The following is a 13425-nucleotide window of genomic DNA, read 5'->3' on the forward strand; positions in this document are numbered from 1 at the left end:
TCCTCATTAACGCAGCCAATCTGGTAAATAATGTCTTAGGGAAATTGACTTATTAATTAATAATTAGGGCCTTTGCTCAACAGAATGTTGGAATACTGAGATAAATAAATGAGACTCCCCTCCCCACTCCATTCTTTTTTATTTTCCTGTACGCTTGTGAAACTAGTAACATAAGAGAATAATAAAAATAACTCATAAGTGAATGGAGCTCTGCTTGGTTCTAGGCTTTGCTAAACTCATCTCTCCAGTTAGTTTCTCTGGTTCAGTGAGAGAGCAAAGTGGAAGTATCCCTGGATCTTTACTGATGTTACAGACGTAGAAGCACTTCCAGGTAAGATGACTTTGGTTGGGGCAAGTTCACCATGGATTCAGTGAGACCAAAGAATGACAACGGAACATTCTTGGGGTAAAAGGGTTTATCAACCAGCTTGTTCTCCCAGTGGTAGGTCAAGCACTAGAACTATGTCTGCATCCAACAGTCTGCAGGTCTGTAATCCTCCTTCATTTCTGTCTCCACCCAGAGCACTGGGCAGAACTCTTTATATAGTGACTCAGTCAGTGATAGCTTATTGCTGATGGCATGGAATTGGTAGCCTGGCAGGAGGCCATTTACACCATCAAGTATTCTAGGTTCAGGTGAGGATCCTGGCCACAGGAACTTCAATTTTCCCCACACAGCTAAACCCCGGCAGTCATCCTTCCACGTCTAGAAATTCTGTGGAAATTTGAAATTCTTCCATTTCAAACACCTAAATACATAGATGAAAAAGATAATTTCAGAGAGTTAAATGTTCAATGAAGAGAGTAACACGATCGATGGTGACTGGGGCTAGGGGACTTGGTCAACTTTTGATAATGTATTTAGAGCAGTGCTCTGAGGAAGTCTTATTTACATTTAAATCTAAGTTCCAAATGGGATATATATTTCATGTATGGATACAGCCATGCACATTTCAGAAAGCAGAATGGTGCAATTAAAGAGCAGAGGTATATAAACACTAAGCAGAAATCCCATTATACAATTGAATGGCTGGGGCCAAATGAACTCTCCTCTTCACCATTTTTACTTTTTTCATATTGCTCTTAGAAGGGAGGTGCTCAGAACTGAACACAATGGAGTAGATGTGCTCTGGCCAGGTCGGATCGCAGAACTCTCATCAGTCGAGATTTCATTCAGTAATTTTACGGCACAGTTGATTTTTTGAAGCTTCTGATAACTTCAACATCCAGAACTCAAATAAACTGCTGATGCTCCAAGGGCCAGCAGTAACTGAAAATGTCTGGATATTCCCCAAATTCCCCAATTTCCCTACATCTGCATTTGTAGTATTGATCATTTTTAAATATATGAATTATAGTATTTTCCATTTTATTTTTATTGTTTTGGTTTACATAGAGTATAACAACCCTAAGACATTTTGAATTTTGTAGTTTTGTATACACCTATCTAGTTTTGTATTATCTTTTAAACATGTCCTCAAGGATTTGGGGGAGCTGTCGAACAGTGGATGGATCTTTACTGATGTTACAGATATAGAAGCACTTCCAGGTAAGATGACTTTGGTTGGGGCAAGTCCACTATGGATTCAGTGAGATTATGTTTTGAGAACTTCCCAAAGGCAAAGAAAAGATATTTTCAGGCAGACTACTAAGGAGCATGATCATAAAGCTGTGATCCCATCTGGGTCCCCCAGGCGAGGGGAGCTCGCAAGCCCCAGATCAGAGCTCTCAGCAGCCCCTCCCTACTTACCTGAAGTAGGACAGAGAGAGGGACACACTCAAAAAAAGGCGAGTGTGGGCCACCTCAGAGAGGAGGCGTGCTTAAGGGTTTGGGGCCTGGGGGTTTATAGGGCTTTTTTGGGTAATGGTCAGCAAAGGGCATGAAGTGTACAGGAATTCATAATTCCTTTGGAGTTTTGTCTTAAGAACAGGGTTATTTAGGTGACTGTGTTGGTTTGGGACTTCAGCATTCTTTGTCTTACACTTTGGAGGTCTGTGTCCTACCCTGGTTACAAAGTTACTTGATTAGGAGCTGGAGGAAGAGGAAAAAACAGCATATGGGTTAAGTTAAAGAATAAACTGGGCCTTTTAGCAGGCTGAAGTGAATCTTCCAGTGGCATGATCGAATTGATACAATGAAGACATGGACTGTGCTCAGATCTTCCCTTTGGGGAATATCCAGACATTTTCAGTTACTTCCTGGCCCTTGGAGCATCAGCTGATAACTCATTAACTCTGTGAGTCCTCTCTGCCTCTTTAGTTTTATCTGTTTAACTCCTTGAGTTCCTTTTAGTGGGATTTACTGGACTTATTCTCCATCCACCTGCTCACACCTATTTTTCTGCTTAACAATAATGCGCTGTAGATTTCGAGGAGCCAAATTTGACCTCACCTGGCTTGACTGTAGGGAGAAGGCATGGTGTTCATGTTCTTCTCCCTGTTTGTGTGGTTAGTTCATTCTGTCAATTTTAGAGTAAAATAGCCAGTTACTTTACCAGCAATATGGATTTACTCAGCAATAGCAGAGGAGCTGCAGTTCAGGATAAGGAAGCTATAGCATAAGCCATAGGCAGGTACTGAGAACAAATGAGAGGATGCTCTTTTATACAGGAAAAAGGTTTATAAAGCTAGGCGCTCTTATAAACAAAAAGGCCATTGGAGGAAGTGGGGAGTTCAAAATGTAGTGGCTTCTCATTGGCTGAGTTGTGGTAGTCTCTGGTTGGCTGGACTGTTGCTGGGCAAGGAGAAAATCTTCCTCCTTCTTGGTAGTAGAGTAGGTTTCTTCCTGTTGAGAATGCAAGGCATGTTTCTTCCTGTTGGGTCTGCAAGAGGTGTGAGACATCCCCCTTCTGGTCTCCTGGCTCTATTTTAAATAAGCCTTCCTTTATTCAATTTCAAAATTCTCATCCTTCTTTCAGTTGTGATCTCACCTCTTCCAAGAAGACATATATGGTTTCTCTTTTCCAAGTAAGTCCCATTCACAGTATCTTTTATTCTTTTTTTATCTCAACAATGTGCTTGTTTTCTTATAGAATTCCTTATCATAATTGTGTATAAATATATTTACTAAATTATAAATTGTAATTTATAAATGCACAATTAGAAGTTAAATTTATTAAAATATAATTATCATAAGCATTTATGTGTATTTATTTGGTTTTTACTCCCCTTCAACCAGACAGTAAGCTCTGGGAGGGCCGGGCTAGTGCCTGCCTAGTCTACTGCTTTCATTTCATTGTCTGACACTGTTGAATGAATAAAGGAAAGAGTACATAAATGTATGAATGAAATATTAGTGAAAATTCATTGGTTTTATAGGTAGACAGACTTGAGTTAAAATTTTAGTTCAACCACTTACTAGTTGTGTTCCTTTAGGCAGGTCACTGATCCTCAGATTCCTCCTGGATTTTTCTGAAATCACGAATATGAACATGCCTGCTCTGCAGTAGGTACCTTCTGAACAACTCATTTACTTCCCATCACCCATTTCTTTAGTCTTTTGACATAGCCCCCATTCTGTCTTAGTTCTCAAAGATTACCTACATAGTCTATGACACATCTGCAGATTTTTTATCAGTAGTTTTTCTTTTTTTTTGCCTTAATTTGACATGCCCATGGGAACCATTCACTATCTCATCATTCAAGGATGTTTGCTTCTGATTTTCTTTTTAGCAACCCATTTTTCCTCCAGACATAATCAGTACATCCCCAATGCTATCAAGCACCATGAATGGTTAGGTAAGTGATTTAGATACCCAGGTCGTATTTATGTGTTAGATGACAAGGTTGTATTTTATTTTTGATTAGCAAATTAATTTACCAAGGCATTACATTTGGCATATATATCTCTCATTCTCTAAGGATGAATAAATACAATTGCTTATCTCAAATAAGAAGACTCATACCAATTAATTAATTAATTTAATCTTCATAATTAACTCTGGGCAGAAAACATTATCGTCCCTATTTTACTTATGTGGAAGCTGAAGCTAGTAACTGTTGTGTGATTTGTTCAAGGTCTCACCGCACAGCCGTAATCCTGCTCCTGTTAACAATCTGAAATGTACGAGTTTTCCTTCCCAGGTTACCCCCAAGACTCAGATATTCTTAATAATATTAAGCTACTAGCAAACTCCTAGCCCTCATAAAATTACTCTACCATATTTTCAGAAAACCATGACTCAGATGGTCCAATATTTTCTCTAATATAAAATACTGTGGAGAGTTTAACTGGGTCCAACTGTATAAGCTACTATAAACTAGTTCAACCTTTTATAGCTATGGTTTCATGCTGTAGGCTATGTGCCAAGTATGATATTAAGCACATCATATATACTGACTTTAGTCCATATAGCATTCTACAGGGAGTTTATTATTCCCATTTTGTGAATGATGAATGTGGCTCAGAGAAATATTTTGTCTTTGCCAAGGCCACATAGGCGAGCTGAAGTCCAGGATGACTGCCTTCAAAGGTCCTTCCACTACACGACTTTTTTCTTTCCTTTTTATTCCGGATGTCAGTGTCAACATTGCCAGCAAGGTCTTTAGATCCAAAATGTAATTAGATCCTTGAGAGGGAATACACACTGATCAAAGGGCTGTGATGAAGAGGCCAAGGGCACTCTGAGGGGGCGGTGCATCAGGTTCTAAAGAAGAGAATCTAAGTGGGAGGGTAAGAAAAGAAGATTCTAAGCCTGATTTCATCTCCCATTACAGGCTGCTTCTTTCCGTGCAGTGTCTCCTGTGAAGCTTAAGGGAGCAGGCACCTGCAAACAAGGATCTCTATGAACACGAAAAGGAGTAATATTACCTCTTCTAAGGACAGTGTCTGAAGCAGAATCGCTGACTAAAATTCAAAATGATAAGCAAGTCTGTGTGGGCAGTGCCTTTGATATTTCTCTTTCATCTTTGAATGCCAGAGCTGGGTAGTATCTACTTCTAGGGGTGTTTCAACCATCTTGGATTGCAGGACACCGTGGTGGACGAAATGGGAGGCTGGAAGACAACGCTTAGGCCGCAACACCACCTGACCGTTAACCAGGACAGATCTTAATTCTTTTTTTAAATTTTATTAAAAATCACTTGGAAAAATAATTCTGCTACTTAGGAAAAAAAATTACTTCTGCATTTTACAGGAAAGAAAGCTCAGTCTCAAAGATGGCGTAAATCACTGCAGATCGTGGAGTTCGATAACAAAATGAAGTTTAGACCACAGACCTCCTGACTTCCAAACCAATGCTAATTTCAAATACCACAAAAGTTTACTTTTGGTATTTAGGTCTGGCTTGAAATATAAAAACTGTCTTTCTATAGCGCCCCCAAAGCAGTAACACTTCATGTCATCCTGCAAGTCTACAGAAACCATCTTTGACCAGAAGTCAGTTCTTGGAAAAGATGAAATCTTACAGTATTTGGATGGTAATCTATTGAGACCTGCGCTGCAGTTGAATTAATTTGTTCAGCCCTCTTATTTTCTGGGGAACTACTACAGAAATCCTTCTTTCTCTTGGCCTTTGTTTTTTGCATGATCTATGCTTATACGTTATTCACAAGCAAAAGACCAATGGTTCTGTTTAAGCTGCTCTGACAGGTTGCTTTTCATAAAAAAATCCCTAAGGATCATTTCAGAACATCAGATATTTGGTCTATTCCAAAACACCATTGCCAAATTGCATTTCGTTATTATTTTCATTGAGGCATAATATATAGACAGAAAAGGGCACAGATTTAAGTGTACAGCTCAATGAATGTTTACATTTCAATGCAATCATGCAACCTAAAACCCAGGTCAAAATAACATCATCTCCAGGACCTCAAAAGGCTCCCCTGTGCTTGTTCACAGTCAATAACTGCCCTCTGCCAAGAAGTAACCAATATTTTTATTTCTATCACCATACATTTGTTTTTCTTGCTCTTAAATATCATATTAATGGAATTGAGCATATGTTCTCCACTGTGTCTGTTTTAATACATTACTATGTCTGTGAGCCTCACCCATGTATCAATAATTTGTTTCCCATGGTCTTGTTGATAGACATTTGGCTTGTTTCTAGATTTGAGCAATAATGAATAAAGTTGATTTGAGTAATAATGAATAAACCATACATTCTTGAGCATGTTTTTGGTAGACTTGTGCACATATGTTTTTCTTGAGGTATACCCGGGAGTGGAATTAATTCGTCTTAGGTTAAGCAACTGTTTGATTTTAATATATACTATTAGTTTTCCAAAGTACTTCAACCAATTTAGAATGTATGTGAGTTCCAGTTTCTCCAGATCCTCTTCAATATGTATTTTCATGCTTTATTTTAGTTTGATATGAATTTCCTAAATGACTAATGATTTGAACTCCATCTGTACTGGCCATTTGGATACCTTCTTTTGATAAAAACCTGTTGAACTATTTTGTTCATTTATTAATTGGACATTTTGACTTTTTCTTCTGATTTCTGAGAATTCTTTGTATATTGGTATATATATTTAATTTTTCCAGCTTTATTCATAAAATTGACATATAACATTGCATTATTTTAAGGTGCACAATATGCAATATATATATTGCAAAATGTTTTCCACAATAAGGTTAGTTAACACATCTATCACCTCACATAACTGCACATTTTTGGGGGTGTGAGAACATTAAAGAAGTACTCTCTTACTGACTTTCAAGTATATACTATTGTTAACTATAATCACCATGTACATTAGATCTGCAGAACTTACTCATCTCATAACTGGAAGTTTGTACACTTTGAGGGACACCTCCCCATTTCCCTCATCCCATCCTTTGGCAGTCACCATTCTATTTCTACGAGTTTGGCCTTTTTTTTAAGATTCCACATGTAAGTGAGATCACACAGTATTTGTCTTTCCCTGTCTGACTTATTTCACTTAGCATAATGCTCTCAAGGTCCATGTTGTTACAAATAGCAGGTTTCCTTCTTTTTTAATGGCTGAACAATATTCTATAGCATAAATGTGTACCAAATTCCCTTTATCCATTTACCTGTCAGTGGACACTTAGGTTGTTTCTACGTCTTGGTTATAGTGAATAATGCTGCAGTGAACATGGGGACACAGGTATGAGAGAGTGATTTCACTTCCTTCAGAGATATACTGAAAAGTAGGATTGCTAGCTCTACTTTTAATTTTTGAAGGAAACTCCATAGTAGCTGTAGCAATTTACATTCGAACAAGAAGTGTCCTAGGATTTCCTTTTCTCCACATCTCTGCAACACTTGTTATCTGTCTCTTATGTTATTAATAATAGCCATTCTGACAGATGTGACCTGATAACTCATGGTGGCTTCATTTGCACTTCCCTGTTAATTAGTAACGTTGAGCATCTTGTAGTACACCGGATGTGATTTGTATATCTTATTTACAAAAATGTCTATTCAGATTGTCTTTTCATTTTTAAATCAGATTGTTTGGTTTTTTTCTATGGAGTTGTATGAGTTCCTTACATATTTTTTATATTAGCCCCTGACGAGATACATGGTTTGCAAATATTTTCTCCCATTTTGCAGGTTGGCTTTTCATTTTGTTGACTGATTCCTTGGCTGTGCAGAGAAGCTTTTTAGTCCAATGAAGTCCCATTTGTTTTATTTTCTATTTTTGTTGCTTGATATGTTAGTGTCATATCAAAAAAAAATCATTGCCAAAACCAATGTCAAAGAGATCTTTCCCTATGTTTTATTGTAGGAGTTCTGCAATATCGTTACATTTATGTCTGTAATCCATTTCAAGTTAACTTTTGTGAGTACTGTAAGATTTCATTCTTTTGCATATGAATCTCGTTTTCCCAGCACCATTTATTGAAGAGATTATTCTTTCTCCTGAGTGTTATTGGTTCTCTTGTCAAATAGTAGTTGATTGTATATGTATAGATTTATTTTTCTACCCTCGATTCTTTTCCATTTGTCTACGTGTGTTTTTATGACCGTACCATGCTGTTTAGATTACCACAACTCTGCAGGATAGTTTGAAATCAGTAAGTATGACACCATTTTATTCTTCCTTCATGAAGTTTTTTGGCTATTCAGGGTATTTTGTGATTTCATACAAATTTTTTAGAATTGCCTTTTCTATTTCTAAGTGAAAATTGCCACTCAAGTTTTGTCAGGGATTACATTGAATCTATGGTTGTGTGTAGTATGAATATTTCAACAATATTAATTCTTCCAGTCCATGAATATGGTATTTGTTTCTTCTTCAGTTTCTTTCATCAAAGTTTTATAGATCTCAATGTAAATACATTTCATCTCTGATTAGATTTTTTCTAAGTATTTTATTATTTGTGATGCTATTATAAATGAGATTGTGGTTTTTAAAACAATTCTTTCAGATATTTTCTTTTTAGTGTATAGAAATACTACTCACTTCAGTATGTTGATTTCATATCCTGTAAATTTACTGGGGGGTTTGAATCTTTAGGGTTTTTATATATGAGATTATGTAATATGCAAACAGAAATAATATAACTCCCTTTCTGATATGAGTGACTTCTATTTCTCTTTTTTGTCTAATAGTTTGGCTAGCACCTCCAGTAGTATGTTAAACAGGAGTGGTAAGAGTGAGAGCCCTCGTCTTATCCCTGATTTTAAAGGAAAAGCCTCCAGCTTTTCACCACCGAGTATTAACAGTGGGTTTTTTCATATATGACCTTTATTAAATTGAAGTACACTCCTTTTACACCCAATCTGATGAGAGCTTTTATCATGAAAAAAGGATGTTAAATTTTGTAAAGTGCTTTTTTGTGTTTATTGAGAGGATCATATAATTAGGTGTTCCAATGTTGGATTCATATATACTTATAATTGTTTTAACCTTTTGATTTATTGACCTCTTTATATATTTATATAATGACCTTTGTCTCTTGTGACTGATTTTGACTGAACGTCTATATTATCTGAGGAGGGGTATCCTTGCTTTCTTTGGGTTACCATTTGCACAGAATATATTTTTCATCCATTCACTTTCTATTTATGTGTGTCCTTAATACTGAAGTGACCTGCTTGTAAGCAGCATATTGTTGAATCTTTAAAAAAATTCATTCAGCCACTTTGTAACTTTTCACTAAAGAATTTAGCTCATTTATGTTTAAAGTAATAATTAATAGGTGAGGACTTGCTATTGTCATTACTTTGTTTTCTGATGTTTTTTTTTTGTTCCTTTCTTCTCTTACTGTCCTCCTTTGTAATTTTTTTTATAGTGGTATGTTTTAATTTTCTTCTCTTTGTCCTTTGTGGAATCACTATTTTTTTCTTTGTGTTCTTACATTAAACATATTATAGTTATAAAGTCTATTATAAGCTGATAAGAACTTTCCCTTAATCATACACACAAAAAAATCTACACTTCATTTCTCCTTTCTCCACATTTTATGCTAATGATGCTAAAGTTCACATCTTTTTTGCTGTCCATCCATTAACAAATTATGACAGTCACAGCTAATTTCAATGTTATGTTTAAGCTTTTATGCTGGAATTAAAAGTGATTTATACACTACTCACTTTTTGTTGAGTGAGTCAGATTTTGTTTTTCTGAGAATATCTGAAGGACAGTTTTTCTGGGTGTTGTATTTTTGGTTGTCCGGTTTTCTCCCCCCCCCCACCCTCCCCCCTCCCCCCTCCCCCCTGCCCCCCTCCCCCCCTTCTCCCTCCTTCCTTCCTTCCTGTTCTTTTCATCTCTCTCCCTCCTGTCCTACAAGGCTTCTATAGAGAATTTTGCTGATAGCCTTTTGGGGGCTTCCTCATGTGTGACGAATTGTTTCTCTCTTGTTACTTTCAAAATTCCCTCCTCGGCTTTGACTTCCAACACTTTTATTTCAGTGTGTCTCTGAATTGGTCTTCTTTGGATTGATCTTGCTTGGGGTTCTTCAAGCAAGGGGGTCCATCTCTCAAGATTTAGGAAGCTTTCAGCTATTATTTCTTTAAATAATCTTTTTTCTCCCCTTTCTCTCTCTTCTCTTTCTGAGACTCCCATGATGTGAATGTTCGTTTGCTTGACTTTGCCCTATAATTCGTGAAGGCTTTTTTCACTCTTTTTCATGTTTTTATTTTTGTTCTTCTCACTAGCTAATTGCAAATGATCTCTCCTCACGCCCACTGATATTTTTCTCTTGCATGTTCAAGTCTGTTGTGGAAGCTTTCTATTGAATTTTTCAGTTCTGCCAGTTCTTTTCGGCTCCAGGATTTTTATTTGGTTCTTTTTCATGGTTTTTGTCTCTTTATGAACCTCTCATTTTGTGCATACATTGTATTCCTGATTTTATTTAGTTGTCTATATTCTTTCGCATTTCATTGAGTTTTCTTAAGATTCTTATTTCGAGTTACTTATCAGGCAAGTCACAGGCCTCCATTTTTGGGGGTTTGGTTACCAGAACTTTGTTAGTTTCCATTGGTGGTGGTCCCACATGTGCCTGACTCCTTCTGATCCACGTAGCCAGCCTTTCAATGGTGTTTGTAAATTTGAAGGAGCAAATACCTCTTCCTCTCTGTTTAGACTGGTATGGGCAGGTAATGTCCTTATCCTCTCCACTCTTAGGCTAATGGGATTTTCTCCAGAACTACAGTTTTGGTGTGTTAGAGAAAATTATGAGGCTGCTGCTTGGTCTGCAGCAGGGCCCATGATTGTCAGGACTACTATCAAGGGTTTGGCAGGTGTGAGTCCTGTCTGGTCCCTGGACGGTTGGGACTTCCTCCAGTACCTCGTTCAGTAGGGTGGTAGTGGGATAAAGGTGTACTTTAGGGTCACAATTGGCTTCTCAGACAGTTGGTTTTTTAGCAGATGTGTGGTAGGTATGGCACTGATCAGATCTCTGGGACATCTTGCCTGCTTAGTGGGTGAGTCCTTGGGCGGGAAGGACTGCTCTAGGCCATGGCTGAAAGGAGCTGGACCCAATCCTGGGGCTAGTTCAAGTTCTACAGCCAAGACTGAGTTTAAGGTTACCTTGTCTCTGTTGCTTCCACAGCTCTCCAATGTATTTAAGATAATTTTCCCATTTATGTTATATTCCATAAGAAAATTTATCAGCTGTGACCTATTCCATCCTACCAGAAAAAGGATGTTAAAATTGTCAATTTTAGATATAAATATCAATGGATTGGGAAGTATATAAGCAGACTTTATAACAGAGTATGTCTTCAACATGATGCACTTCAGAAAATGAAGAGGAATGGGTGCTTTGTACAGAAGGGCACCCTAAGGTCAGCGTGACTCAAACCCTAATCCTGTCTAAGGATGGGTGCTGCTAAGCCTTTCTGTTGAGCTAGCTCATCCCCATAAGGCTTTTCAGAATCCATCTCCCTTTCAGCCCTGCTTTGTCTATTATCTCCTGTGCCTTCTTCAAGCCCATTCATTTCTGAGCTTGTGGAGGTGCAGTGCTATGAGTCGAGTACCCAAGCTTTCTCAACCCAAAGGGAAGTCTAGTTAAATTTATAGCTGTTTTTCTACTCGAGTCCTGTGGCTGGTCCATTTCACCAACATGATACTCTTTGTTTAGGTCAGGAATAACTTAAAACATCATCACCAGTAGCCCACCTTTGGGGCAAACAATCTGTGTGTTTTGTTCAGGTATAATTTCTTAGTGTTTAACAAATGTTTGTATTCTGCTATAATCCTCACAGTGGTCTTGCAAGAAAAGAACATGTTCTCTACTTTCAGGCAGGATATAGAAGGTTGTAGCAGGCCAACACTCCCTCTTTTACAAAGAGAATTGAGACCCAATGGCAGGCCCAAATGATATGCCACGGATAATCTTATTATTGCTTTTTTTTCCTTTTTACAGAAACCTTACAATGTAGAGATTATAATTTCATTTCTAAGTCAAGAAAATTGTATCTTAGAGACAAGCAACTTGTCTCTGTTAATAAGTGACAAAACTAAAATTTAAAGCAGGACCATGCAAACCTAAGCCTTGCTCTTTCTATCATATTATGTGAGATTTTGAAGTTAAGAACAGCAGAATCTGGTGCACTTCATCCCTTATCACCCTGGCTCCTGAGAAGGAATGTGTCACTTTCTATCCTCAGATGAAAATTTTCCAGATGTTAACAGAGACAGAAGTGCAAAGAAGTGAAGGAGCTAGTTAGTGATAGCCCACACTTCTAATGCCTGAAATGATCAGCTCTGCGGAGAGGTAAGAGGGTTTGTAGCACCAGGACTCCCTGGTTAGCACCCCAGCCAGGAGGCAGTACCATCTGACATGGTGCAAAAGGGTTCTGTCTGTCCAGGGTCCAGCTGGGCACAAAAAGCAGAGAAAGTGATGTCTGGTGCAGGTAATGGCTAAGCATCCTGGCAGAGTCATCCCTGAGCCTCCAGCCTGAGCCAGTCTGATTGATTGATTTCAAAGTTTGCTTTGCACCAGCTTTTCCCAAGCCACACTGTCTAATTTTCACAGCTATATTTAAGGAGAGAATGAGGGAAAGGAGAAAAGGGCGACTCCAAGGGACTAGAGAAAAATTAGAAAAAGTCATACTTTCCAGGCAGCTCTAAATAAGCATCACAAGCAGCCCATGAAGACGGAGATGCTGGGGCTGCAGATGCCAAGCCAGACCCTCCGTGCAGCCTGCGGAGGCTCCAGCTGCCCTGTGATGTGCACCCCAATCAAGTTCATTATCAGTCTGTTACTGTTTGCGGGAATTTCCACAAACTCCTAGCAGCGGTCCATCTTGCTGATCAATGCAGCCTTCTGAATGGAGGCAATTTTTCACCAATTATCTTTCTCAGATTTGGTCAAATGGACAGCGATTCATGTACCTTCTCAAGTTCTCAGCCTGTAAGTAAGTAAGCCCCTTGTGATTATCACAGACTGCTGCCTTTGGGCCTTTCACAGCAAAGCCTGTGAAATTGGAAGTCTGGACAGTGCCTGTCTTTTAAGTAGAAAAATTAAATAGTATCTGGTGTGTTAGATTCTTAAGAAAACTAAAAGTAGTGAATGATATTTCAGGTTACCTGTTACATTTCTTGAGTTCACCCATTCATTAATTGATTTGGCAAATAATTATTGAAGGCATCCTATGTGTCAGGCACTGTGCTTGGGGGTTTGGAGTAAATAAGAGAGAAAAGCTATGTGGGTGATTTCTCTTAAAAAAATAGAGTTAGGGCAAAAATTACTGAGAATTTTTGGTATCTTGATCCAGGTGATGGTTACATGACTATATATATGTACATGTCAAAATTCATCAAGTTGTACACTACAATTTGAGCTTTTTATTGTCTATACTGCAATAAAAAATTAACAAAAAAAAAGAAAAATAGAGTTAGGAAATAGGTAGTGATTGTGATACGAAGTGAGGGATACGTTAATGAGGTAAGAGCCATCTCAGAAAAGATTACAATGAAGTGAAATGAATGTTCATTTCTGCAATAAACAGGAGTCAACCATGAAAAAAAAAAACAATAAGAACTAGGGAAATATTC

At 37.9% G+C, this 13425-nt stretch overlaps 1 protein-coding gene and 1 long non-coding RNA gene across 2 annotated transcripts in view; one reads left to right on the plus strand and one right to left on the minus strand.

Moving 5' to 3' along the window:
* The window catches only part of AGBL1 (AGBL carboxypeptidase 1), an 822820-nt gene that overhangs the window by 11830 nt on the left and 797565 nt on the right, over positions 1–13425 (minus strand). The gene's annotated exons all lie outside the window — the stretch shown is intronic.
* LOC118968769 (uncharacterized) lies at positions 1954–3733 on the plus strand. Its single transcript, XR_005056611.2, has 4 exons — positions 1954–2237; positions 2919–2967; positions 3380–3445; positions 3673–3733. It is a non-coding gene; the product is annotated as an uncharacterized lncRNA (long non-coding RNA).

Source organism: Manis javanica, chromosome 18 (genome assembly GCF_040802235.1).
Source record: "Manis javanica isolate MJ-LG chromosome 18, MJ_LKY, whole genome shotgun sequence".
Lineage (NCBI taxonomy): Eukaryota > Metazoa > Chordata > Mammalia > Pholidota > Manidae > Manis > Manis javanica.